Here is a 26,716-nt window from a genome sequence, read left to right as displayed (position 1 = left end):
CTTAGTTTGAGTTCTGGTTTTGCAATGATGTAATTTCATTGATTTCAGAGCATTCCTAATTTTTTACTTCTGCAAGTTGTGCCCTAAAAAAAAAAAAATCTTTCTTGGGACAAGGAGGACTTGGCAGAAAACATGCTTTAGAATGTTGCAGAGTGGAAGCAGTTGAATCAAGAAGTGATGTTATGAAAGATAAAGGGTTTTTTTTCCACGTATGCAATAGCTATCATTTGCATTGACAACATGTTGGGAAATAGATTATTTTAGTTCATGTTACACTGGGGAACCATTTTCCCTCTCTTGCTCATGGTGTATAGAACACTGAAAATAATAAAAACTGCCTGCACCTGACCTGACTCAGACTGTAAATTATTGGTTGCTTTGAAAGATATTCCCACATCCAATGCATTGTTGACTTAAGAGTTACCAAGGCTACAAGTGAAGGAAGGCTCTCTTTTATCCCCTATTTTTTTATTTTAACATAGAGTAGAAATGCACCAAAACGTTGTTGAGGTGATGATTGCCAATGTAGCTGTGGGTGGGGAAACTGGAAAATGGGGTCAGATGCATTTCATGTCCTGCTTTTTCTCCAAAGATACTTTCTGCTGTTGATGACTACTGTTAGCCAGTGAATGTAGTTTCTCAGTATTTTGCTTTTCACCTTAAACATAGATTTAATTTTTCAGATCTATCATGTGACTCCTGAATTGACTTTAAGGGTTTTTTAAATTCATATTTTATTAAACATGATGAGAAATATAAAGCTGACAATTTTGCAACTCTTTTCACTTACTATTCTGAAGTCACCTGTAAAAAGTATGGCCACTTGTAGACCTTTTTGCCGGGACAGCAAAACATTTACAAAGGTCTTCTGAGTGCAGATACTAATGAAGGACAATAAATTTCTAATACCAGATTTTTTGAACTCTGATTCCTATTTCTCTTCAAATCCTATTCCCAATCAGAAAACTTGCTGGTTGTTCTGCCTGTAATCTGCAAGATCCACTAGAATTAAGAAATTTTTTAATATGTCTAAACCATTGCAGATAAATTTGATAACCTTGACTGAAAATAATTCTAGAATGAAAGCGAAATATTTTGTTATTTCAAAGATGGGTCTGGTCTGCAGTATTTTAGAGATTTTTTTGAGTGTGCAATAAGGGTAATGTAAACATTGCTGTTATTTAAAACCACATTTGAAGTAGTTCAATCTATTAGAAAACAGGAAAAAAATCAGAAAAGAGAAAGCACAGAGGCTAGAATGGTATTCACTTTTCAAGTAAGCAACATAAATTGGTATCTGGCCTTGCCATCATGGATGTTGCAACTACCAGAAGAAATACAGAAGAGCCTGTGAAGTGCTCAGAGAACTTCTTGGGGGGGGGAGGAAACTTGCTCATTACTGATGTAATGAACACCAGTCAGACAGTTTTGAAGCTGTGGTTGGGAGAAGCACTGTTCTGAAAGTATTTAATTATTGATATTGATTTTTAGTATTAGCATTTTCTTCAGTCACTTTGACTACTGCAAGGAGTGTGATGCTGGGTTTGGGTGCACTTATGCTACTGCTGATAATCTCTGAATACATATCAGTGTACTGAGCCTAGATCTGGGCTGAGAACAAGTACCTGAATTATTGTCACAAATGTTTACTGCTCTTTTTGATGGAAATCGGAGATTATTTTTTTTTTTCATCCCGACATTGTTCACTGTAAGCTGTACAGTTTAAATTCTTCAAACAGAAAGACTACTTTTCTCTCCTTACATGGACCGACTGAAACTGAGAGAACCTGAGCAGCTCATCTTATATCTTCTCTAATACTATCCTGTTGTGGGACCCTACTGATAACTTGTGTGTTGGTGTGCATTTGATGTTTTTGTTGCTTTTCTCCTCTCTTGTTCTGCACTTTTGAACATTGTAATTATTTGGTGCTTCAGCAGAGTGCCTCTGTTGAGAAAGTGAGAAATAAGGAAGAAGAAAATATTCTCAACAGACTTCTGAGAGGGTGAATGGTTGGCTGGATGTTGCAGCTGATCATTGTCAAAAAGTCTTTGCTGGAGTTAATGAAAAGTAAAACAGCAAAGAGAAGCAGTGTAGACTGATAACTCTCGCTGTTTTTAGGATTTCTGTGGTTTTGATTTCAGGAAAAACATTCTTCTGATACACAATAAAATAGGCCCTGGACCAAAATCTCTTTATTCTTGCAGAGAAGTAGTAAGGGACATTTTAAAAACAGGCACCAAAAGGGATTGTGCTGCTGTTCGATAGTATGAATATGGAAGCAAGAACATAAATATTTCCTTTAAAATGACATTTCTGATGTTTCAAATGTTTTGATAATTTTGTATAGGAAGAAATGCTATTCATTTTGTGCAGCTTTTATTCTTGTAATATGAGCATGTGTCTTGTTCTATCTCTATTTTTATAAATTCACTGCAAAAATCTGTGTTGGAATTTTTTCAGATCCATTATTTAAGAACGAAACAGAGCAGAACTACTTATTTCTTGTGGTATTTACATACTTCACACATCATAACCTGCACAGCGTTTTCCTCTGCCACTTCCAGTGGTTATATCCTAGGAATTATAATGATGATTCCTCACTGGAAGTATAAAACAATTAGGATTTGTTCCAAAGATGTTTGTAGGAAGTAGATCAGAGCTCTACCTGCAGGTATGGTCTATGGCATAATTTTGATAAAAAATAACTTAGTTTTTGGCAACAAATGTTTGGAGAGATTTAAATAAAGCTGCCCTGCTTATTCAAGAAGCAATTATTATTTTTTTTAATAAAAGCATTTATGAACAGACTTCACCCTACCAAATGTGGCAATTTGGAAGGTGATGAGAGGATAAAGGAAGAAAAGACCAAAAATTTTCTTTCTTTGAAGTTCTCCTCTGCACAATCAGAAAACTTTCACAACCAAAAATACCCAAACCATGTCAGTGTTTGAGGGCAGGGAGGTGGCAAGGGAATAAATTCTTAGTTGCTATATGTAAGAAATTAATTTGAAATATGGGTAAAAGTAACTAAAGAGTGAGAAGCCTTTCTTCTTTGAGGAAGTTTCCCATTTGGGCAGTTTCAGCCCTACTTTCAGTTTAATACATATGGGAAATTGTTTGGAGAGATGAATTCAACACTACAGTCAGTCACTATCTGGATTATTTTCATTCTCTTTTACTTCCTCTGGACCAACTTAATTTGGTGAGGGAGTAACTTCTTGGCAAGGTGGCAAAATACGAATAATTGGGTCTATTCATACCCACATGTAGCAAAGCTGCCACAGCATTCCAGGACTAGATGAACATGATTGAATTCAAACTGTAATTCTCAGAATAATGATTAAAAATCCTGTCAAACAGCACTTATAATGTATTTATCAAAATAAGTCTGTGAGGCCAAGATTACTGCCCCATTTCCGACTGGAAATAAAACAGGTGAGACAGAACCTTCTAAAGAAGTCTGGTGGTGCCTGGTATTGTGCAGCTTCTCCCAACCAGTGCTAAAGGTGCAGTTTCTTTTGATTTTATCTAGCTGGAGTTGAAACAGCTGTCAGATAAAATTTTAAAGAAGTTATCTTGTAAACTAGAGCAGCTTCCTGATGGATCCCTAATACCCATGTGAAAAAATAGTGGTTGTCCAAGAACTTTTAGAGCTGAGCAGTTGCATTCAGAGTCTTGCTAGCGTTTAGTAAAATTGGAGCTGAACTAAATGGATTATAAGGTATAACCCCCCATACACACACACAGGTACCACAAACAAACAATAGCAAAGATGAGAACACCTTTCAGCCAAGGATTTTCAAAGAAATAACATCACTTCCCAGGACACTGAATTAAGAATGGTTTGCAGCTTCCTCTAATATACTTCCCAAAGCCCATGTGACCAGAAGTGTGGACTCAATTCATTATCAAAACACCAGACCTTCTTGGTAGAAAAAAATAAGTGTCTTATTTAACAGCCTGAGCATGTGGAATAGAGAGTAAATAAAGAACAGTTTCTGTTACAGAAAATGCTGATACATATTACACATGCACTGTGAAGATGCAAAATGTCTGACTCTGGAAATAACAGAAGGAAAAATTAAACCTAATATGTGGAAAATTAAACCTAGTATGTATAAAATCAAGACTAGAGTTCATTTCAGAGAGAGGCCACTAGGCAAGACAAAGCCTTACTGGAGTGCAGCAGTTAAATTTCAGTGCTTGGAAATCTGAAGATGAAATCATAATATCCAGTCTAAAAAAGAAATTTCAGGCTTTGATACTTGGGAATCAAGCTGTCTCTTATTGTTTGTTTTCTGGAAGACCTTGGATTATTGTAGATGTGTTTTCCACTTTTGTTTTTTCATGCTGTTGTCTGCTTAGACCACATTTAGGTTTTTGCTTTGGATTTGCCTGAAATACTCTAAAGTATTCAGAATATTATGCTACTAAATCTGTTTTATCTTGATGTCTTAAGATTTTAGCTTTCATATTTTTTGAATCCTGTACTGCATTAGTGCATAACTCTAAACTCCATATAAAAAGTAGTTAAATGTCTTCACATTTTGGCCAGACAAAACAATCCTTCTGGGCCTGTGATACAAGGACACACCACAGGCTCAGGCCTGTGAAAAGAAAAATGAACTAGGTGGGGAAATATGACTTCATTAGCTGAAGGATAATCAGAGGGTTAATGCCTGATACCACACTTATATGTGTCTGAAAGACTCATGACTATTGTCCATCTTGGATGAAGCCCCTTGGGGAGGCTTTGTCTGTCCTTAATGTACCTGAAGGCCCTTCATTAAATATATCCCCTTTTATCCTCCTTTTATCCTTTTAATTTGTCTGGTCTCTGTTTCTAGGTAAGCTTGAATTAGGCATCAATTGCAGTGACAGTCGTCTTTCAAAAAGTGGGGTTTGAAAGGCTGAAATGCAGTTCTTACAACTACATAGATGTTGCATCTGTTTACAACAGATGACTGCATCAGAACTCTAATTTTGCACATGTTTAGAAACTGCTAAATGTTTCTGTATTTTATGTGTCTGTGCATAGGCGTGACCATCACTGTACATTTCTGCACCTTGGTACATAATGCTTCATTTAGGGCACGCTGCTCTGGTTTTAAAATTAGTTTCATTGCCTTCAGTGCTCGTTTACTGACAGTGTAAATGAATATTGAGTGCATTGAATTAACTACATTTCTTTATTTGAATAAAATCTGTTTGAAACAACATAAAACAGATTTTCATACTAAAAACCCTGAAGAAATAGAGAATTATCTTCAGGGAAATCATGAACTAGAACAGTTCCTAAAAAAATAGCCATAGAGGCATCTTTTACCCCAAAAAGAGTTGTTTTCTGAAAATGATCTTTCAGTCTAATTTTCAGTGAACATTTTTTCTCAGAATTAACTTTTCAGAGTATTTCAGTGCTCTTAAAACATTTTATTATGTATTATATAGTCATGGAGGTATATTCTTCTGGTAAACATACAGAATTATGATGTTTCCAAAGCCAATCTATTATCTTAAAATCATGTCAGAAACAGACATAACGTGCTTATGGGAGACTGTGCATCCAAATTTTGTCACTGTGGGTATAACTATAGATGCAAATGAGTGTATATATATTGCTGAAATGCAGCTGGAAAGAAATGAACCTTCCTTCCTTTAAGCTTGGGCTTCAGATGAGTTGGACACTAAAGCTTCCATGGGAGAAATGGGTTTATATTTCATTGCCATTTTGAACTTTTTTTTAATTTTTTTTGTGATTGTAATTTTGTTTTATTTTTCTTGTTTTACTTTAAAACTACTCTTGTGTCTGATTTTGGTAGCATGAAGAATTCTACCAAATGAAGAATATTCTTCATATTATTTATATGAAGAATATAAGTAAGGTATCTATTTAGCAGATTAAGGTATCTATTTAGAGAGTACAAGGTGTTCTGTGTCAGGAAGCCCCATTCTTAAATTCTTCATGTATTACATGCTCTGAAATGAGCCAAGTCCTTATGATAATTGGGTAGAAGTGTGAGTGTGTTTCAGGAATCTGGATAATTATCTCTTTTAGAGTTTCATCATGAAGATTTTTAGATGGAAAAAGTTAAAATTCTCTTTGGTGATATTAAACCTCTATTTGCTGGGCTGGTCGACCTGAGACTGCTCCTGAGTGTGTCTCAATAAGTTGCTCTTGTCAGAGAAGTCAATTTTCTTCCCCACCAGTGTTCCAACAATCTTCCTATGCATCTGCTTCAAGTGAGTATTTTTGACAGATGGGGAGAGAAATGCCATTTCTCCTGCATAATGTGATGTGCAATATTCCACACAGACCTTTAAATTGTCTGTAAAAATTTATCTCTGATCACTGCAGTAAAATATCACCTTATTTACAATTAAATGAAAAACTCTATTTGTCAGGCTCTTCCAGACAAGTATTTTAAATGTCAAAAATCAGTTGTTTGCTTCAGATTCAACAGTCATTTGATTTAGTATCTCGGTGTTTGCAGGAGGCACAGGGGACACAGATGATAATGTGAAAAAATGAAGCAATGTTCAGTCTTGGAAAGTTCTGAGACTTCCCCGAAAAGCCATAAGAATGGATGGCACTTAAAGACAAACTTTAAAATAGAATGAAATCTAAAATAAATTTAAAACTTTCAAAACAAAGCAATAAAAACCTTCAAAGCCAACATTTTATGACACCTTGGAAATAATTCTCTTGTTTTCTGTTAACTTGCACATTGTAACAGAGGTAATTTGCAGGACCTTATGTATTCTATCTAGCATGTAATGGCTTATAATATTCTAAGTAATCATGAGTTGAGTAAATCTTGTTTAAATATTTTTCTGGGCCACTGGGTGACAAACTGAATTGTGTTCTTTGTTCCTCAACACAAATATAAAATTCACCATTGTTGTTGCAAATGTGCAATTTTTTTTTTTTTTCCTCAGAATGGCAGGACTTAAGCTTTTGGGCCTTGCTTTCAATATTTTTATTGATTTGAAAATGAGGAAAAATAATTTCACAATTGAATTTACATGAACTGATGAAGGGACTAATTCAAATTACAGCAAATTGCCTGACCAGACATAAGCTAAGACTATATTTTCATAACATTTCTTTATTGAGAGTACGTTTTCCCATCTGTGGGTTTTTTTAACTTTTATAATGGTGCTCTGTTTATCTGGAAACAAACAGAACAGTAGCTCTTCGGTCTGCTTGTGTTCATTCATGCTTTGTTACCTGGTAAGGACTCCAGCAAAGAGCTGAACTTGGGTATGTGAAAGCAAATAATGTAATTAGCTTTAAAAGAGTATAATAAGAACATTATTGATTAGGCGTTATTGAGGTGATAGCAGTCAACAGATGAAAATTATATACCTGGAAAAAAATGTCCACTTTTAAAGGAGCTTGCCCTTGGTTTTGCTTAGTTCACACTGCTGTACACCTGTCTCTTCTGCTTGGGAGTAGTCAGCCAAGTCCCTCCTGAGGGCAGAGGTGCCAGTGCAAAGAGCCTCCAGTGTGTTGTCTCAGTAAAAGTATGTGACTACATATATAAAAATATGTGTGTATATATATACGTATGTGTGTGTGTGTGTATATATATGAACACTTTTTTGTAATAACTTGTTAAATGAAGGTGCAGGGGTTTGTTGACTGTCTCTGAGCTTGCAGAGTATGTAGCAACAAAATGGGGAAAAGGATGTTTGGGAGAAAGCTGTGACGTCCCTTGCCACTTGGTCACTCTTTCCTGCCCATTCCTACTTCTCTGAATACAAAGCACTTTGTCAAGCCACTGCAGAGATGCGGGGTTCAAGTGTCAAGGTGCAACACAAGTGCAAGTGCAACACAACCCTTGTTTTGATTACTTTTGTCAAAATAAGTGATTGCCAGGGTGCTAGGAAATAGGTGACTGGGGAGTCATGCCTGTATGCCAAGTTTTCTTGAAAAGCAGATCTGGGAATTGTTCACCCTTGTGTAAATAAATACTACACTAAAATTGTACAGGCCTTGAAATACATGAAGTTCACCAGTTCTGATTTTTGGGGTATGTATGGGACATATTTAGCTACTTGGTACGATAACACTGAAAAGTCTGGCAAGTTTTTTAGTGGTTGTTTATGGTTAAAACCACCCACCTTCCTCCCTCAGCCCCCCAACATGCACACACAGAGAAAATATCCCATCTAATTTTCTGTACCTTAAACCTAACCACCCCACCAGTAGCTGAAGGATAAGCTTAAGCTAGTCCTGAGCTTGCTGGTTGTGCTCCAGTGCCATGTGGCTCTTAGCAGGAGTATTTAGGCAATAAGTGCTTGGCTGGACCTGAGCCAGAATGTGCTTAGCCAGTTGTAGAATGGCATTCTAAATTGCTACTGTATGACAAGTGTTTGTGGGAAGAATTGAGAGTTCACTTAGCCATGTGTGTGTCTCTCAGGGAGCCTACTTGGGAGCTGAGGAGCAGAAAATGAAAATGATAAAAGACAAAGTAGGGTAAGAAATTCACCCAGACATTGCCACTGCTGTGGTTTACCAGCTCTCCCACGAAATGTTCAGGAAGGCATAATGGATCTGATGCCAAGCATGATATGATTTTTATTGCAGGCCTGATGAAATCCTTTCATGTCTTATTACGTTACCTGAAGTCTACCATTTATGTGGTTATTCAGAGACATTCAAGATAATATGAATGAGGATATGATCTCTTATAGAAAATCAGAATATTACCAGCCAATGCTGTGTCTAGCTGAGTGATGATGTGTCAAGTGAAGCTCTGAGCTAGAGTTTCCATGTATTTCCAATTATGGCTTGTTTTATAATAAAATCTTTAATATTTATAAGTTACAGGAAAACGGTCTGCAGTAATCCATATAGCTAATTTACTAACATCAAAAGTTCATGAAAATAATGAAATAAAATAAATCCCAAAGACTAGAATCTAAAAATTTAGCTAGGAAGAATATTTTATTATGTCTGACTGAGAAGCTGAGGTCAAAATCTGCAATAATAAATAATGACAAGTCCATTTTTTTCCCTAATAATCGTAATGTATTTTTTCTACTTTATTTTATACGCACAGTAAGCTGCAAATAGCTTTGCAAAAATGATAAGCAAGCCAAGCGTACAAAGTACATGGAATACTTTATTTCCTTAGAAAAGTAAAACTGCAGAATCATGCCAGGACATGGCTTCAGTTGTAAAATTGTCTTTTAAAAAGCACTATTCTTCTGAGAAACAAAATATACATAACTCTGTCCACTTTGTATAAAAAAGCATTAAATGCTACTTAATTTTTGAAACTTACTACTGATTCTTTGCACAGGTAAGGTGAGGATAATAATGTCATGTTGCTGCTGAAAAGGTTTTTATCTAGTACCTATTTCTTTTGCTGACTGAAAGGCAGGCCATCTGCCGCAAAGTATTCTGCATTTGTCTTTAGCGTGCCACCTGCAACTTTAAGTGAGACTTGTAAGTGAGATTCCGTCTGTCCCGTCTTCTCACATGCTGGATTTCTTTAAAAGGAAATAGGTTTGGGTTTTTTTCACGATGCTAACTGACTTTTGCAGAGGAATCTTTAGTTGTTCAAAATGGTTGCATTTCCATATTGGCAGATCGTATTCAATATGGGTTATGGACTTTTTTTTATCAGAAAAGGTATCTTGATCAGCTATGCTGAAGATACAGCAAAGAAAAGAGATATCAAGTAAGTGTCTCAAAATTAAATAATCCCCACTGGTGCTGGATTTTACACTCATGACTGTGATTTAACTGAGGATATGTAGATTGAAAGTACATTTGTGTAAGCAGGGAGAATAATTTTCGATTGAACAAGTGTATCCTTATTTTGGTGCTTGAAATGCAAGTGTAGCTCCCTCTTCTAAACCCCATGTTCTTATCTGGTCATTTTGGATATGAGAAATAAGTGTGTGTACCAAACTGTGTCATGTTCCCATGTTCCCACTGCTGATTTGACCTTCACCCAGCCTACATCCCCCAAAGGTAGTTATTTAGTGTGCTGTCAGTGAACAGTGGATATAGGTTTAAGGTAACTTCTGAATAAAAGGGTTGAACTGATTTTGCAAATCCACTGTTTTTTTGGTTTTTTTTTTAATTATATTTTTTGGGGGTGGTATGGTTGTGGGGCGGAGCTGAGTGTGATAATTAGCAGGTTATTCAGTACTTACTGTGCCATTCTGCAATTATGTGCCTGAAAGGGAGTTTTATCAAAGGAAAGCATGAGAAATGCCAGGAGAGTATTTGCAGAGAGGAAATCCTGATTGTTTTGAAGCTGATGGAAATGGAGTGGTGGATTTTAGGGACCTGACTCCCTTATTTCTGTGTTGTTTTCAAATTTGTTGAATTGACAGCGCAGCTCTGGCTATATCCTAAAATATTAACCATGGCAGGTACACCAAAATTTCATAGTGGAAAAGCTCAATACTGATGAAAATGTGAGAAAGTTTTTGAGAACACTGTGTGGAGATGGAATTACTGCAGAGAGTGAAACAGGCACTATGACACGGGAACAAACTGTTGGTAATGAGTGGGAGTTTAAGTAAAACACTGAGTGGCTAGATCATAAAGGATAAATCTCACTCTGTTTTCTTTTCTCTGTTGTTACTTACAAATGTAATGAAGTTGCTTGCAAAATTAACTTTCTGTGGAGGCTTCATAAAATAAACCAGAACAAAGTATTATTAGATGGGTAAATTTTATTCAGTGTGTTAGATTGAATTAGGGTGTATCTTTTTGCAGTCTGATTAGTATTTTAAACATGCTTGGGAATTTAGAAGAAAGAAAGAAGTAGTTGTAACATTAAAAAAGGGTCTAAAGCAGGTTTTTAGAGAATGCTTTGACCTTGAAAGAGATAAAATGAGAACAATTGTAAAATAGAAAGAAAATCATCTGCTATTAGCACAAAATACTATAGCGCAGTACTACTCACAAGGTAGGAAAACAAAAGAATAAAGAAAAGGGTAGATGAAAGGTCAATATTCATAGCAGTCAGACACTTAGATCTACCAGTAAGAAATCATAGTCTAATTATTCTCAACATAGTTAATTTTTTTTTTTAATCTAAGCTACCATAAAAATTAAGGGTTTTAAGGGCCTGGAACAACTGACACTTGGAATCTTTTTATTAAATATTTCTAAATGTTTCTGGAGTTAATGTTTTAGATACTTCAATTTAGCATCTTGTTTTATATGTACTATATCACAGAAACACATTTCAGGGGCATTACTGCAAAGAATGCAGGATTGCAAAATGAGGAACAGCTCCATCACTACCCTAAACAAAAGGGAAACTGTCACAGCCTGAAATTTGTTGTTACAAAGGAGATCTCTCCTTTGTTTCTATCTTGAGCAGCTAGAAGGTACATAATAAGAGTGCATATATTGATTTCATATGCTTTCAAATGGGGAGAGTCCCTCAGGCTACAGTATTGATTGAAGTGAACATAATGATTTGACTGTCAACATTAAATGAATATGTGTACGTATATATAGTTTGCATTTGCTATTTTAAGTTCTGTTTCAAAGAACAAAGAAAAAAAAAGTTGTGGTTTATGAATGACCATTGCTCTTAATAAGCTTGGTTTAATTGGGAAATAAATGTTTGGAAGAAGCATCCAGTGTACATCCAATGACAAAAACAACATTTAATATTTTGTTTTGTTTTGGGGTTTGTTTGTGATTTGCTTGTTTGTTTGGGGGCTGTTGCTTTCAATTTCCCCGTACAAACTTTTAAAACTATAAATGGTTTTTCATGGCTTTTTGGTAAAAAAAATGTTGTAATTTGTACAACTTTAGCCACAGGTGAGAAATAAAAATCTGTTTAGAGTGTCTTGCCCACAACCCAATTTTTAATTGACATCATCAGCTGAGATATACTTTGTGGTCTTTGTTATGTGGTCTCGTAGTAGAAAGACAAGGAAGTTATTTCTGCAGGGTTTAACCTACAACTTACCTCTAAGTAAACTTCTCTGTAGGATTTTTCTCACTTTTCAGAACAAAATACTGTTTCCTATGAAAATTGAAAGGATTGACGAGGTTTCAAGAAATATACATATTTTATCATCTACATAGTTCTATTAGTAGATATTACTTGAAAATGCTCAAATGTGATGTGGGCAGTAAAGGATATTTTGCAGAATCTCAATTCGCTTTGTGAAGGTGAAAAATTTGAATGGTAAGCTTTGAATTTCACAGCTTGATTACTGTAGTTCTTACACCATGTTTTCAAATTATCTCAAGTTGAAGCATGGGGTTACTCAGCTCTCCCATTTAGATCAAATTACTGATGGTGTCAGGTTTAAAACTGTATTTTTGTAGCCAAACCAGTATGTTAAGCCATGTACTTAGCTGGTTTTGTTTTCAGGAAACTTAAGTATAAAATAACGTACAAACCTGATAACCTCTATGACATATTTGTTCAAATCAGATGATGTAGACAAGTGCCTTTAAATGTATTAAATGAAAAATGCATACTGCAATCCATTGCTTCCAGTAATAAGTCTAAAGATTTTTAATATACATGCATAACATCAGCACAATGCCCTGGAAAACCTGTTTTTCTCTTGGGTTAAAAAAAAAAAATCTGAAGCTGGGGCCATGTTATGAGCTAAGAAGTAGCTGTGGAACCATAATGGGCAGCAAGCCAACTTGTCCATTTTATTCTATTTTTGAGAAACTTGCTCAAGTTCTGGTAGTATTTAGGTTTTAGTATTAAAGCAGAAGATATAATTTTGTTTTCAGTGGTTAATCTTTCTAATACACTTTGGCCACATGAAAGAAATAAAACATCGCAGGGACATAAACACAGAATTCTTGCTTGCAAATGTGGGTGTTGAATAAACATCAAATTAGTTCTGGCTGTGAGGGTAAAAGTAAATATTCCTATCACATGTGGAACACTCTGCTAAGCATTTTCTTCTTGCAAAATATGTCTTGAAGGAACTTTTCTATTGATCCTTCATATTTTTACTTTAAAATTCCTAAATTCCAATTGGTAACTATTTTTGGTAATTTAAATCAGCAATACCTCTTGAACTGAATAATCATGAATCTTATCCTGTCATCTTCAGGGATCTCATTAGAAACAAAATCTTCTGGTTTTCCTAGCCTTGCTGTTTTCTGGTACAGCCTGTTTAAGTTCTGAATTTAGACCATCCTTGGTCAAAATACAATAGTGAAGCATGTTTGAAAGAAACAAGTATTCCAATTTAATTTTCAGACTGTATATTAGGACTCAGTTCTTCTTCCAATGATGTGATTTAATAGTGTTGTGAAACTAATAGTTAATGCAAAGTAAGATATTTCTCTTCTATAATGTGGGGTCTGGAGTGTTTTCAGGTGACTTCAGTTGTGAACCAATTATATCATCACTATTTAACTGTGTTTCATATCAGTTTCTCTTAATTGATGTTGCAATGGGAAGATTTCCAGGTTCCCAAGTAGCTGTTGCTTGCAGGGATTTCATTAGGTCAAAAAAGCCAGGATTAGGTAACACTAAGCCAATACTACTTTCATTTCGTGGACTAATGTTGATTGTGATAGCAGGAGCAATGTTGTTAGATAGTCAGCAGAATATACCCCATTTATAGATTTACATTTCTTTATCAGAGCAGTGCACTTTTAGTGACAGTGGATTAAATCAATAACTTTTGTGCCTTCCCAAGGCCAGAGTTCAGAAACTTTCTTCAACAAAATCATTTATAGGCTGTTTAAAATTGTTTGTTAGGTAACTATTACTTGTCTTCCTTTGGTTTTTTGTTGAATGTCTAATGATACACCTCTATTTTATCTTTCATTCAAATGTAAATAAAATATGTATTGAGCATAGAGAAGCACCTATTGGGGAAACCTTTTGCTCTTGATGTAGCTGAAAAAAAATCTTGAAATATAATTAAGACCACTCTCAGAGCACCAGAGTACAGGGAATTTTTTAGAAACCATATGAAAGTTTGTCAATACTTGTAATTAATCTGAAACTACAGTTTCTGCAGTGTTTTGGGGATTGGACGTAGAATTGTGTATGCACTGATGATGTTGATAATTTTTGACATGGTAAATAGCCTTTTCATTATATTAATATTTGTTCGTGGTAAGGTGGCTTTCATTCTTTTTAAAGACTGGTGTTGCTAAGGATGCTAGAATAATCTCACCTAAATTTTAAGTGTTGATGCTAGAGAACTATAGGGTCTTATGCATGGCTCCATAAAGACGTAAGGATTGTTATCTGCCACTTTCTGTTACAGCATCATGGATACTTCAGGATTAAATTTTAGAGCTGAAATAATTGATAAAATTATATGTTTACTTTGAAGAATTTTAAATTAGTTCACCTATACAGTAAGGTTCACCAAAAATTAAAGGAATCATTTTGGAGAACAAATCTCTATTCTGAAATGAAAACTCCAGCACCGCTGCAATAATTTCTTTCAACATTTGAATACAACAGCAAGTTTGAGTCCTATCTAAAGCTTAGTTAGAATTGTTCACATATTAATTGTAGTTATCTTTAGCTGTGTTGTCTAAAAGAATTTTTTTTTTCTGCTCCACTCAAACATTTTGTGTAGCAATAGCAAGAAACCACATTCTTTATCACTTCAATGGTCTTTCCAGCCCACCTCCACTCATGTTTCAGCTTTGTAACAAGTTTTAAGTAGTTAGAATTTACTGAGCTTTGAGATCTCCATCTCCAAACCCCTTGGTGTAGAAATTGAGCAAATATGTTTAAACTTTCCACAAAAGAAGGAGGGTCAGCTTGAGTGTCTGAACTCGCCTCGAGAGAGTGTTTAAGAATCACTCTCCATTACAGAGGTCCCAAAGGTAGACAGTGTTCAATAGTCACCATTCTGTTGAGCTGAGACTTCAAAAGGGACTAGAGATATTTTTTGAATCTAGTGACTTTAATATCACTGGAGATATATAATATGCACCGTTTTGCATTGTTGGCTGCTATTAAATTTATTCCAGAGTTTAATCCATGAATCAAAGACCGTTTAAACTCCTGACTGAAATAATTCATGGACAAGAGACAGAAGCTGAAGAATGAACTAGAATTCTGTTTGGCAAAATTTAGTCCTGCTAGATGGACATAGGAAATATTTCTTGGATGTTGAATTGCACACAAAGCAACATGCTGTTGATTGTAGCAGAGGTAATGATAATGTGCAACCTTTAGAGACTGGCCTCGAATGTTTTTAAAAATAGAAAATAAAATAAGTAGTTTCTGCTAAATAAGGAATAATTAGCATACCTTCAGGTTGTCACTCTCAGACATAAGAATACTGGGATTGAGAGTACTAAAATACTTTCTCCTTAGTAAGTATTTCACAAAGAAAATTGCTTTATTGGTAAAGGGACTTACAACGCTGTATGATAATATGTGCATTTTAAGACAAGAGAATATTCTTTTCATTTGTATATGATAATATTGTACCATTCCTTATCCAAATATTGTCTTGATGATTAGACTCTAAATGTGTCCATCACGGTGCTGGTAGGGCAGTCAGTCCATTCTCACAGGCTGACTCTTCAAAATTTCAGCATAGTTGGCAGCATGTTCTGCTGTTGCAGATTGTGTATCAATCTTATTTTACCTGTAGTCTCTTTCTGTCTTTTGCATTAAAATCTGAAAGCAGAAGAAAGGTGCAGGTTCTTGGCTCTTCCTCCAGAGAACTTTGAAATTGTGCATGGTTGTCACAGGAATCATTAGCAGCTGTTAAGCACTGATTCTAATACCTTAAAGCAAACAAGAATTTGAAGAATAGTTAAGGAAAAACAATCAGTGAAATATCAAAGATATTTGGTAGTCATGTAGAGAATGCAAGTCTACGTTTCTGTTAAAGTGTAAATCTCAAACTGTGCAGTAGCAAGTTTGTTAGTGTACAGTGACTGGAGATTCGCAACATGTTCCTTTTTTTTGGAGAGGTAACTTCTGTGGTGAACTCCTTAGAGACTGCACAGGCACATGGTAATAATGTTCATGGTGACATAGAATAAAAGTTAACCCTTAACCCTTGTTAAGAAGCTTTGAAGTACAAGACAACTCAAAATGCCAATTCATCAGCTAGCACTTAATTTTCCTTGTAGAATATACACGTTCAGGAAGAAAGAGAAAATATTCCTGATGTCTCTAGTTTAACTAGTAGGTTTGCATGCTGTAACACGTCTGCACTTGCAGCTTCTTTCACTTAAATCTATGGAACTTAAGGTTAAATCTCTTACAGTGTCTGAATGCCTTTTAGATAGGACACAAGTGCCTAAAACTTTCCAGTTTCCAGTGTAAAGTCAGGCCTGATTCTGCTGATGTTAGATGGGCACCCTGACAAAGGCCTTGGGCCAAGATGAAAATACAGCCTGAAAAATGTCCCAGGTTTCATTAAAACTTTTTAAGCGAGTTATTCCTTGGTCATTTACTACATTTTTGCTCTCCCATGGCAGTGCTGCTGGAAGTTCCTTAAAAGATGCAGTAATATATGACTTAGTGTATATGACCAAATCAGTATTTGGCTTACTTTTTGGAAATGCATGTTCTTGCTTATTGATAAACTTTGAAATCCAAGATGGAAGTAAACATCTTAATTTGAATTCTTTGTGGCTGATGTCTTGTTTCATTTGGGTAGTAGAGAAGGCAGTCTTCAGCAAGGTGAGGTTTAAAGCTTATGTTTCTGCTGGTGAAATGTAAGTAATTCTTTCAAAAGTGGAAAATTGCATCTAAAAAGAATACAGCTAGATAGTTCTTTAGTTTGGTGTGGAAATGTGAACTTGTGTTTTATCAGAACTCTATGCCTTGTAGCAGCTGCAAAGTGAGAATGCTACTGCATGTGACAGATATAGGCCAAAAATTTGATGCTGTGAAATTAAACTAAAGTGTGACCTGCAGGGTACTGGTCAGCTGAATTACCCACACTTTTATGATATTCTAAAAGAATGGAAGCTTTTTATACTATGAAAGACTACAGTTAAATTTGCCTTTGTAAAGATTATTTAAAGAAAGACCTTCTTCTTATCTCAAAAAAATATATGTAGAAATCCTTCATTTAATGATTTGTAATAACTGTACCAGAGCTTTAAAGTGTTGTTTGGGATTTTCTTTCTAAATCGAATGTATGTGTCCTAAATTCAAACATGAACAAGCAAATGCACAAAATAGGCTTGTGTATATTGCAGCCAATGAGAGAGCATGGAGCAGAGAATTAAAACCATCTCAAGTATTATGTGGTTTAAGAAAAACTTGTCAACATCAGGCGTATGTATGATCTCTTCCTCCCAGTCCTTCAAGAAAATAAAGTCTTGTACATGCAAATTTCCTTATGAAGCTGTTTCTGTATTAAGCATATCACTGCACTAGTGTTTCAATTCAAGAGATGTGACATGTGATCTTGCACCATGTCTCATCAGACCACAGTAACTGGGAGCAATGGCAAGTGGAAGTGACAGCCCCTGCCAGACCATGGCAATACAGTAGTGTTATAACCCAGTAACAAGGACAATAATGCGTGTCATGCTTGTTAGCCCCCTTTTTTTTTTTTTTTTTTTTTAAAGAACATTTTACCTCTGGTTTAATACAGAGTAAAAGTGGTATTAAACACTAACTGTGTGCGACTAAAGTCTGATTTTGATATAAGCTGAGAAGCCTGATTTTCAGAATGATGACTAATTTTGCCCTCAAGTTTTGTGCTTGCATTGTCGTTGCTCTGGATAGGCACTGATGCTTAATAGGGCTAACTATTCTGTTCTGACTGGTATCATAGCATCCTGTGTCACAGCCCCTCAAAAAGTCACTGTCTTGTGATGAATGCATGCAACATGATCTTTGTTGTGACTGCAAACCAATTAAATCCAGATAGATGACTAACAGATGATAAAAAAAAAAAAAAAGCCTTCAGCTTATGGTTGCTTTTGGAGAGCAAAACCCCAAACAAATTTGCTTGTTACAGGTTTAAGTAGCTCTTGTGGCACTATTGCAAGACTTCAGTGCCTTTGTAAAAGGAGGTAACAGGCTGGAGGGAAGTGGGAGAAAGACAGAATGGAAGTACCCTTATGTAAGTACTGCATTTCTCAATTAGGAAAGTGAAGTCAAGAGGTGCAAGGATACTGAATGGGAGCAAAGAGCCTGCTGGCTTTAACCACATGGTGAATAAGATGTTTTATACTTCTCTTGGGGTATTACAAAATCATGTGCTCTATGCTTTATTGTTGGTACTGTTAGAGTACCCAGAAACCCTATTATTAGATAGTTAATGAATTAGTTCATTAAATAATGAACCCCTTTTCTGCTATGCAAAAGGACAAGTATCAGTCTCTTTGAGGTAGAGACGTTTTTTGCTACTATAAGTATGATAGAATAAAATGAATAAATGGGATATGAAGCTGTGGTCTCAGTGCTCTGCATAACCATTGTCAGCTTTAGGTCTGGCTTTACAGGAAGGTTACTTGAAATGCTTTGAATGTCTTGATGACAACAAAGATGGTAAAATAAGTTTTGGCAAATCTTGTAGATGACATGTCAAAACCTATTCCCGTTTGCTGTCCTTTTAGAAAGTATTGATTTTATTGTGTATGCACGCCACCGTAAAGAAGATTTATCTGGGGAGAATGTCAAGATAATGGTTATGCAAAGGCTATCCTTGAGAGGAAGGTCAATAATGGAGAAGTAAATGGGGTCTTTCAAGCTGTTTAGTGGGCAGGTTAGAAATGGTAGTCTCAAACACAGGTGTGGTTCATACCTCAAGATATTTCAGCTCTGAGAGCAAATACCTGCATTTTTAAGGTGGATTCGGTATTTACTACAACAACAACAATAACAAACATGTTCCAAGTGTTTAAGTGTTATGCCTTTTCTGAGGGAAACTGGATTTACAGTCCATAGATTACATTCATCAAACCTATCAAAGCAAACTTGTGGTTCAGAGATGAGTCGATGGAAGAAACATTATGTATAGCTGAAAACTGTTGAAACAGATTTAAGGCCTTTCCTCCTCACTGTGTACCAAGATTTCTTATATCAGTGGTGGCATGACTGCATTTGAACTCTTGCAGTTTTCTCAATATATTTTTGAGCAAAATGATTGTTTAACAATTTTCTGATTTTTTTTCTTTTCCTGATTAGGCCATACTCTAACCACCAAACATGCAGCTGAAAAGGATGAAAAGTTCTCATTCCAGTCATGAATGCTCTTTTTTTTTTTGGTACTGTTTTGATTTTCCAAGCTCAGAAAGGTCAGGGTTATTCAGCTTTCACTTGGCCTGCTTCTCTGAACAAGTAATCCACATTTCAAACACATTACAAAGTCTGGCTCTGATAAGAGGCATTGAAGAGAACAACAGAATTCCAGCAGATTACTCTGACTTGACTGCACCAATTACAGGACAGGCATGAACAAAAGGCAGTAATGCTCTTGGGAAGGAGGCTTTCCCATATGGATGTGTGCTGGGGCAAGTGCATTGTTGACTTTACAGTCCTCTTTGATAAGTGATCAAGAGCTATTATGTTTCTGTATACAAGCACAAAAGGGGAAATTTAAGGAAAAGTGATGTTATCACCTTTTATTGTTGGGATTTAATTACAAGTCACCAAATCACAGATTGCGCTGAGTTGGAAGGGACCCAGAAGGATCATGGAGTCCAGCTCCTTGCCCTGAACAGAACCACTCCTGAAAGTCAATTAGAAAGGCACTGGTAGAGCTGAAATATGTATGTGATGAAATATGAGATCCTTAGCAGGAAAGGAACAGTGGATGTGATTTCAAAGGGTTTGTTTTCTGGTTAGAAGGATTTGAGGGGTAGAGGGGGTTTATGAGTGTTTCTTAGGAACTGCAGTTACAAGCTAGATGTTAAATGAGTATAGTTTTGATTAAGAATGCGCGCTGTTTGTTGAACTTTTGATGTCTTTGGCAACCAGATGGATGTTTACTTCTGAACTGGGCCACATCTGTATGCAGTTATAAGAAGTTAACAGGTTTGTTTGTCACAAAGACTGCTAAACCTTGCAAATAGAGTTCACACAGCTACTGAGACACAGTGTCATCTTAGTAATAGGGTTAACTTTTTATTAGCATAAAACAGACAGGGAGCGATGGCATTAAATCTACTTGAGTAAAAAAAGAAAAAAACATTTGACTTAAACTTTCGCTGTGAAAAGTAACAGATGTTAGAGTTGAATTTGTGAATGTTTTAATTTTTTCTTCCATATTTTTTAGGTATTCAGTTATGGTAATGGGTTTTTTAGGTATGGAGATACAGCTAGGTCTCTGGGGAATTCATTCAGCTTTCTCTATTATTTAGTAGTTTGAATGGGATATTAGAGCAAGGTTTTCTTTAAAAAAAAACTTTAATAATTAAACTAGAAATGTAATAGCCTATAATAAAAGTTTTACTTTTTCTAATTATAGGATCTTCTTGGAAGAATGTTGTTTAATTCTTGGTTTACTATTACAGTATACAAAAACTACCTTAAAAGAGAAAATATAATAAGTTAGAAAGGGGACAAAATCCTCAACAATCAAACTGACTTTGGAATTCTTACAAAATAAATGGTCTTGGTACATAATTTTTGTAGTAAACTTATGTTAGCTGAAGAAGAAAACATGTTGTCACACTGTACTTCTGTTATTAGACTTCCGTGTTCTTGGTTAATGATTTCACCTTCTGTTACTTCAGATTTTATTTTAAGTGCTCTTTTGGAAGGTTCTGCTGCAATTTCTGACCAAAACATGTAGTCTGCAGATACTCATATAAGTATAGATGAGTCTACAGCCATTCACGAAAGAAATGGTGCATAAACAATATGAATTCACAGAGGACCTGTGAAGAGAAAATTACTTTCCTGATGAAAAATGAAAGCAAGGGAGGAGAAATGAGGTTGAGGCATATGAGATTAAACCTTGGTCTTCTAATATATAGAAATTTGTCATTTATTATTAAGGCTCTAAGAACGTGCCAAAAATACTTCTTCGTTACAGTGCTAGTCATACTTCAACCCCTATTTTTCCTTGCCCCCCCAAAAATTTAAATGGCAATTAATTTTCATGAAGTGTCTTAGCTTTTAAGTGAAGTACATCTTTCACATTTTTTATGATGTGTATGGCCCTACATTAATGAATAATAAACATTATTTGCCTAAAAACAAATCTACAGCTGCAGACTCAAGAAATACAAAATCAGTGTTATGGTGAAATATTTAATTTTCCTTTTTTTTTCCCCTCCCACACAAAAAAGATTTGGAATATATTGGATTCTTTGAGTCAGCTGAGATACAGATGGAGGCAGTCAAATGTGGAGCATGGCCAGCACTCCCAAAAGATCTTTCAGTGTTTTCAGTTTATTTTCTAGTCAATAATTTTCACAGCAAAAGAAATGACGATAACGTTGACAGTAGTGTCTTCCCTACAGAAAGCAGAGAGGATGGAATATTTCCATGTTGAATTAAAATGCAGACATTGCTGAGCAATGAAAACAAATTAAGGCAAATTCAGTAACTTCATTTTAAAAGCAACAGTGAGCTTTAATTGTCATAAATTCAGAACTAATTAAAAACATGTTGACAAAAATTGGACCAACAGCTTGTCATTTTCAAATCTGAGTGAAATGCAAAGTGCTGAGAATAAATTACAGGATTTGAATTCGGTTCTTAAGTTTAGTGCATTTACTACGTGTTGGATATCTCACGATCTTTTTGGGGGAAAACAGTAGAAAATTATTAGAAACTGTTGTTTTAATTTAACTAATATTTTTACAAATAAGCTCTGAACTTGAAGTCTAAATGTTGAGAACTGGAAATATTTGTCAGTGACTAGACCTAGATGGGTGATTCAGTCCTATTTTAACTCCATGCTGTGTGAGAACTAGGCATGTGCCGTTTCTTCTCCTCCCTCACAACATACAAGGAGGAAATAAAACTGAGGACATGGGCTCTAACATGGAGCTCCAAGTGGTCCAGATGGGTCCCAAGTCTGGATTATTAAATAAATAGAACCACAAAATGTGCTGTGGCACATAAATTGCCCCCTCAGTATGTTTCCATCTGCTCTGTTACTAACTAGGTGTAGTGTAAAAAGAAATACTAAAATCTCCAGGGGATAACTATTTCAGGATTGATAAATTACCAAAACCTAAAAGCATAGAATGGTTTGAGTTGGAAGGGACCTTAAAAATCACCTAGTTCTAAACCCTCTGTCATGGGCTGGGATGCTACCCACTAGACCAGGTTGCTCAAAGCCTCATCCAGGCTGGCCCAGAATACTAACATGGATGGGGCATCCACAACTTGTCTGGACAACCTGTGCCAGTGTTTCGCTAAGCAAAAAATTCTTAACATCTAATCTAAATATCTCTTTCTGTAGTTTAAACACATTCTCCCTTATCCTATCACAATCTACTTGTGTAAAAAGTCACTGTTCCTCTTTTTTTAAAATTATTTTTAATAAGCCCTCTTTAGGTACTGGAAGGTCCTATAAAGTCTCCCTGATGTCTTCTCCAGACTGAATAACCCCAGTCCTCTCATCCTGCTATCACAGGAGAGGTGATCTTAGCCATCTGAGCATCTTTCTGGCTTTCTGGAGACCCCTTCCAAGATGGGTCCAACAGGGTCCACATCCTTGTGCTGAGGACCCAGAGCTGGCTGGATCACTCCAGGGGGAGTGATCTACTCACAAGGGCAGAGGGGCAGAAACACCTCCCTCAACCTGCTAGCCACACCTTTTTGATGCAGCCCAGAATAGTTGGCTTCATCAATATATGTTAGTTAAATGAACATGGTTCCTGGATGTAAGAAAAGTATTATTCTAGGGAATAGAGAGGATAAATCCTCAACCTTGAATCTTCAGAATATAAACCTTTGTATGTGCAAGGTTTTTCTGTAACTCTCATATGACTAGAATACCCTTGCAATTGGTATTTCACACTTTCCGCTCAGCAGGAAAATAAATCCACACTAATATTCTGAATTAAGTTCTACATTGATGTGCCCACACTTAAAATATGCCACAGAGTGAGTAACTGCAGAATTCAGAAGTTTTTGCTTAGGTGAGATGGCATGCTTGTGAGTCACTATACACTGCAAGCACTGGTGCTACTGCTGGATAGGTCTGAAACATCTTGAAACTAGGACCAAAAATACCATGGATTTTGAAAAAGTGTAGGCTGACACAAACATCCTTTCATCTCTACACAACTTCAATGAAGGACTTATGAAAATATACTAGATGTCTCTTAAAATGCAGCCCTGGATTAATTAGTGAAATGCTCTAGGGTCCACCCTAACACAAGGTGTAAATTTGCAAGGACTGTATGTGAAGTGGGATGACTGATAGGATGTAGAGTAAAGGCATGTGATTATTTTACTCTTTTAAAGAAATCAGTGGAAAGCATACCAGTGCCAGGGATTTGGTTCTCCCAGCCAATTAATTGTTTATAATTGAAATTTCCTGAATGACTTTACAGGCTTTGGCATCCTGTAGTAAGACCTTGGAAAATGAATAAGAACTATTTATACAACTAGTGGAAATAATACAAGAATAAAAGCATGTGTAGTGAAGGGCAGAATGAAGTTGTTCATGCCTTCTTTGCTGGTTAATGGTCTGGGTAAATCTCAGAGTAAATTTAAGTGCCTAACAGAATTTCAGCCTGTCTTCCTTTCAAGGCACTCAATTGCTCAACAGCTGCCCTGAACAGAGTAGAATAACACAATTTTTCAGCAATGAGGAATGAAGAAGAACTTAGTTCATTAGAAGATCAGTTATGCTGAATTACACAACCCCATGTGAAGGATGAAATCCTAATCCCTAGGAATGCCAGTGGAAATTTGGGGTTTGCCTCTTAAGAACTATAATATTATCCTATTAATTGTTTTCAATCAGTTATAGCTGATGTAGAAATGTACAAATACTCTAGCACACCTTGCAAGATAAAATTAGAAATACGTGGGGGTTTTATGTGTGTATACATATATATAGAGATATGTGTTCAACAATGTAAAAGCAGGGCTGTATTTTCTCACACACCTCATGGCTTAGTTGGTTTTTTGCTACCTCGCTGTATTGTCAGACTCAGGCAAGAAATGAGTTGTTTCATTTGAAATATAACGAATACTTTGCTTAAATTATCTTTTTTTCCAACAACGCAATATTTAACTGAGAAAATTTAGTACAGCAAGGTTCATGCAAAAACAGGTTTTCCGGTATCCTCTCATGCAACTTAGAGTAGCTGACCTTTAATTAACAAGCCTCTCAGTGGTGCACCTTACTGCAAAAATAACCAAGACATATACTTTTAACATTTGTTCATAATAATCACCACTGAGTTTGTTAGTTCTATGCATTTAAAATAACCCTAAAAGATTTTCCAATACCTCTAACTGAATGTATTTTTTATATATGATAAAGGCCTTTAGCAGCAAGTCCTTGGTGACTTTTTGTTCAGTTACCATGGTAACTGAACTTTCTTTAGCTGTGGGAAAAAAGGATTCTTTTTTTCACTGTCGAGAAAAAATTTGGTTTGAGCAAGAAGGAAAAATGGACATAGTTTATCAGATGAGCTTGTATATTTTAGAAAATCTTTTTTAGGATACCTTTTTCTTTTTTAATTTAGGTATCTGTAAAATTACTGAAATGGAGAGGAAGCAACTAATTTAATGAAAATTAAGAAAGTTCATAACTGGGGGATATTATATATATATATTTGTATACAAATCAGAATTAGATTGCATTCATATAATTGATTAAAGTTCAAATGTTATCTTTGTAATTTGATCTAGCTCAGATCTTGGAGAATTTAAAGAAAAAAAAACATAATGAGGTTTGTAGCAGAGCTGTGCTTTATTAAGCCTCTTAATTTCATGTGAAGGATATGAGTGTAAGTGTAAGACTTGAGTAGAGTGGAAAAGCATAAGAATACCTTGAATGTGGGCTCTTGCTGTGGGAAAATGTTTAATGTAATGCAGAAAACAACTATTCTTCTGGGCAAATTGCTTAAAAATAATACAAAGATATACTTGAGCTATTCATGGTCTTTAACATAAAGCATCTTTATTTACATCAACCTGAGAAAATATTGATAGAAGGTTTCCTTTGTAGCTCTTTTTATTACTATTTGGAACAAAAAGATTTATACCTGGTAATTTGGAATTCTCTTTGTGATGTTTGTCAAGGCAGTATGTTGGTAAACAATTAAAATGTAAAACCAAAAACGAGCACAGGACAAAATCCCTGCCTTGGTAGTATAAAGCCTGAAAGCTTTCATTAATTCCTGCCTGCCTTTATTATATTAAACATTTTTTTAATATTCTCTTGATGAAAGCTGGATTGCTTCTAATTGCATCACAGGTGCTTTTGTGATACTATAGTAGAAAATAGTCTGATGTTGCAAATCAAGGAAAAATAAGACTATATGAGCCACCTCCAGCTCCATTGCTTGAGAAGAGTTTGGTAGTCAGCAAAGTTCCACTGGTTTTACCAACACCTGCCAAGACCAACCCAGCAAGTTTCTCTGCTTCACTTTTTCCTCTTCAAAACTATTTAAAATATGAGTTTCATTTTTGTCAATCATGTTGCCAATGGAAAATAAGAAAAATATTGGCTGAGATGGAGGATCATTAAAAAAAGAAACCAGTAGGTGTTTTTCCTTGGTGAATGATGCAAAACTGTATTTGATGTGAGGGATAGCAGATCAGAAACACCTGCATTGTCTATTAGGGAAAAGGTCAAACCTTAATTTTCAGTTGTTGATATTGTCTTATATATATATTAGACATCTTTATTCCAAGTGAACTATTTTGGGATTCAATATTATTGTTCTAATACAGTAGGATGTACCTCATCCTGTCCTGCCATGGAAAAAAAAGAGCTGTTGATTTTTTTCCCCCCCAGTGTTATCCTATGATGGTAGTCTAGACAAGTATTATACATATTTATTTATTTATTTATATAAAAATCTAATAAATACCAGTCTTGCTTCAAAAGCCTTGGATTTGGAACTGATAATGTTTGGCTGAGACAAAGGCTTTTGTTGCTACAAGGAGCCACAGTTTCAGATTCTTTCTGAGGAACTAGACATCTACTTGAGAAAAAAGCCCCAAAATTAGGATTAGATTTTAAAATTAGTTGTAGCCTTTTGTTACACAGCCTAAATATTTGTACACAAAATACTTAGATGCAGCTAATACCTACATCTCACTTCAGAGTAGATTGTATTAGCTTCTAGGATATAATAAATCCACTGGGCCCAATGCCTGAATTAACATAATAATTAAAGTTTCAGCACATTGTTGTAGGTCACAGTAAGAAAATGTTTAATCTTTCTGCATTCATCTGTGTACATTCAAGGCATTGGGAGGTCTACAGAGACTGAATTAAATTTAAGTGTATCACAAATGAGCAGGGTGTTTTAAGAAAAATGTGAAAAAGATTTAACTTTGTTGGGAGCTGTTCATAATTGGTTTTGTTCTGACAATAAAAGATGTAGCAAAAATTGGGTCACTACTCAAGTTAGAGCTCAATTAATGAGAGAAAGCTGTGGGTGTATAGCAGCCAAAACACAGAATTATCCTGCATCTGCCCACTTGAGGATTTGGGGTTTATTTGGTTCATAGATCATTGTCTGTGATCAGCTGTGCCTATAGGAAAAAAAGTGCTGGGCTGAAGTGAGTAAGCACAGGAGGTAGTAGATCCTCTGAAAGTTACTCTACAAAATTAGTAGAGTGTAAAGAGAAAGAAAATGTGCTT

General features: G+C 35.5%; 1 protein-coding gene across 11 annotated transcripts in view; it reads left to right on the top strand.

Annotated features, from left to right (window-relative positions):
• The window catches only part of NRXN1 (neurexin 1), a 667,911-nt gene that overhangs the window by 182,116 nt on the left and 459,079 nt on the right, over positions 1-26,716 (top strand). The gene's annotated exons all lie outside the window — the stretch shown is intronic.

This window comes from Sylvia atricapilla, chromosome 3 (genome assembly GCF_009819655.1).
Source record: "Sylvia atricapilla isolate bSylAtr1 chromosome 3, bSylAtr1.pri, whole genome shotgun sequence".
NCBI classification, from domain to species: Eukaryota; Metazoa; Chordata; class Aves; order Passeriformes; family Sylviidae; genus Sylvia; species Sylvia atricapilla.
Note: the sequence above shows the minus strand (reverse complement) of the source record. Positions and strands in the feature narration are given on the sequence as shown.